Raw genomic sequence first — 3,523 nt, forward strand, 5'->3', positions numbered from 1 at the left:
ACTAACTTGTTGACTATCCGTTTTTTTGTGGTTAAAAATTAATTTTCTTACTGAAAATTTAACTATTCTAGTGAAGATTTATCATATAAGTTCAAAAATGATCTCTTTTGTGAAAAATATAACTTGTTTCTTGAAAATTTGTATTTTTTGGCAGAAAATTAATATTTTTGTAGAAAATTTATCATTGGTTGAAAATTCAACACTTGGTTGAAAATTAAAAATTTGTTTAAATTCATACTCTCGGGTAAAAAATAATACTACTGGTTTGTATCAAATTGATCTTTTTGGTTTGAGAATTCAACAATAATTTTGTTAAAAATTCAACTATTTTCTTCAATATACGTCTCTTTGGTTTAAAAAATTCACCTGTTTTTTTTTAGAAATTTAATTATTTTGTTGAAAAATTGCCTTTTTCGGTTTGAATTCAACTGTTTCTTATTTAAAATTGAAACATTTTTTGTTTGAAATATCGACTATTACATTTTTCGTTGAGTATTCATTTTTTTGGCCAAAGATTTATGATTTTAATTTGGAAATGTAACTATTTTATAAAATATTTAACTATTTGGTTGAAAATTCGTTCTTTTTGTGTGAAAAGTTATCTCTTTTGGTGGAACATTAATCTTTTTTAGTTAAAAATGCAACTATTTGATTAAAAGTTGGAACTATTAAAAAAAAATCATTTTGATGATTAAACTAAGATTTATCGTTTTAATTGAAAACTCATATCTAGATAAAAATGTAACGACTTCGTGAAAATTTAAATATTTTTTTGGAAATTCCTCTAATTGTTTTGAAAACTCATCTCTCTCCTGGTAGAAATTTAATCTTTTTTCTTAAAAAAGGCAACTATTTGGTTGAAAATTAAGGTTTTGTTTAAAGATTCGATTATTTTATTAAAAGTTCATATTTTTGGATGAATTATGCTATGTTTTATTTAACTTATTTTAATCATTAACTATTACATTTTTCGTTTATTTATCTTTTTTGGTTAAAAAATCAACAATTTTATTGAAATTTGAAAGTATTTAAAAAAATCATTTCATTTGTTGAAGTTTAATCGTTTTAGTTGAAAATTCAAAAATCAACAACTTGATTGAAATTTGAAAGTATTAAAAAAAAATCATTTCATTGGTAGAGGATTTATCGCTTTAGTTGAAAATTCATATGTTTGGTTGAAAATATAAATATTTTTTCAAAAATGTAACTAACTTTTTAAAAATTCTCATTTTTCGTTTGAAATTTATCGCGTTGGGAGAAGTTGACTCATTTTTGTTAAATAAAACTGCTTGGCTGAAAATTCATGTATTTGATTGAAAACTGATCAGTTTTTATAGAAAATCCATCATTTTTGTTTAAAATTGAACTAATTTCAGGTTGGCCACTGAACCGGAAAATGACGGGAATTTTTTGAGACCGGGAAAAACCGGAAAATGACACTGTATTTTTTTTACCGGGAATTTTACAAATTTTTAAAAGAAAAATCTGTCCACGTTCGATTTCAACCGTTTTTAAATAATTAGTTGAATTGTTATGTTTTTCAATTATGCTATTATTTAGCTTACAATGCGTAATTCAAAGTTGTTTTATTGTAGAAATTTTTCATTTCGAAATTTTTATTTTTAAGCTTCAATTTTTCATTTAAAGATTTTTTAAAATGCTTTCTTAAAGACTTGAACAAATAAAAAATAAAAGTGTTTGGTGTTGAAAATTTGGAACAAAAACATTTTTATTTAATAAATAAATACATTTTTTTAATTTATCGGTACTTTAAGTAATAAAAAGTGGACAAAAAGGAGTTGAAAAAACGATTTTAAATCAGTTCAAAATTTAAGAATTTTCAGATTTTAACGTTAAAACTTAAACGATTTTAATTTGAAAGTCTTAGTCATTAAACAAATGTGAACGTGTGACTGAAAGTTTATAAACTATTTTTCACTTAAAAATAACTTTAGCCCATTCAATTGGAAATTTTTAATTAAAAACAGATTAATTATTGAATAATTAGTAATATTTGAATTTATATTAAAAACAAGTAAATTGAAACCAAATATTTAAAAGTAAAGAATCTTTAACTGAATTTTTTGACATAAAAAGCCTGGAATCATTAAAATTTCGAAGAGACTTCGAACGTTACAATTTTAATTGTTGTATTTGATATTAAAAATTATAATGCAAATTTTAGAAAGTTTTCTTAAAATATTCTAGAATCTTTTTTGGAAATTTTGTTTAAATATTTGAAAAACTTTTGAAATATTCTCTTAAAATAATTTTTAAACATGAAAAATTATTTTTAATTTTCCTATGAATCTTAAGAAAATATTTTCAAAACTTCTAAATATCTCTTAAAATTACTCAAATTTCGCCTACAAATAATAAATCTTTAATTTTTATTTATACATCCAAATAGCAAAGAAATTTTCTAAAATATACAGGATTTTCTAAAAATTGTAAAAAAAATTCAATTAATTTTGACAGATATTTAGAAGTACTGAAAAAATTTCCAAAATCATTTTAAATTTAAAACAAATTTAAAACAGCTTATAGATTTCTAAAAATTTTGAAATTAATTTTGAAGCTTTCCAAGGATGTTTAAACTATTTAAAAAGAAAATAATTGAATTTCTAATTTAAGAAGTGTTTAGTTAAAAAATTTTCAATTTTTGATGCATCTAGCTTAAAATTCCTTAAAATTATATAACTTTGAACATTTTAAAGTTCATTTATTGATTTTTTAATTTAGAGCATTGAAATTGTTAACGTGGATTTATATTTTTTTTATACTCAAAAATGTTAGTACCTTCAATTTTATATGCGTAAATTATTGAGCATTTGAAAAAAAATTTTTTAATTAAAAAATTTTAAATTTCAATTTTAAAAGTTCAAAATTTAACAGTTCCACTTTAAGTGCTTTCATTTGTAGCTCAGTTTTTATTACTTCAAGTGGAGATTTTTTTAGCTTTAGTGTTACATTTTTTTAATTTCATTGACCGTGAAATATGTTTCCGAACGGGGAAAAAACCGGGAATTTATTTCATCGATTAAAACGGCCACCCTAAATTGGTTAAAAATTCATTTATTCAAATTTTATCAAAGAATTCTAAATTAAAAATATTAATTGAGTAGGTACTATGAAAAATTAAATCTGGAAAAAACTTGAAATACCTGGAGAGAAACTAGATTTTCCAGGGCATGTTTTTCTAGGATTTAAGTATATAGACACACTGTATTAACAATAAAAGTTAATATTTTTTCTGTCGTTTTCTAAATATTTCTTTAAATACAAAAAAAATAGAATATCAGTTTTTTGCGGAAATAATTGTTTTAATTAATATCCATAAGTTTTCTCACATCTTTTGAGAAACAATAAAATAATATGCAACTATATTTATCCACTTTATAAAATTATAACTTTATTTCTGCAATTTGTAATAAAATATAAACGTACAACAGATATCAATCTATACAATATAAATATTTATAATAATTATATGTATAATAATTACAATTATTTGCACTAAAAT

This window comes from Belonocnema kinseyi, chromosome 6 (genome assembly GCF_010883055.1).
Source record: "Belonocnema kinseyi isolate 2016_QV_RU_SX_M_011 chromosome 6, B_treatae_v1, whole genome shotgun sequence".
In the NCBI taxonomy this organism is placed as follows: Eukaryota; Metazoa; Arthropoda; class Insecta; order Hymenoptera; family Cynipidae; genus Belonocnema; species Belonocnema kinseyi.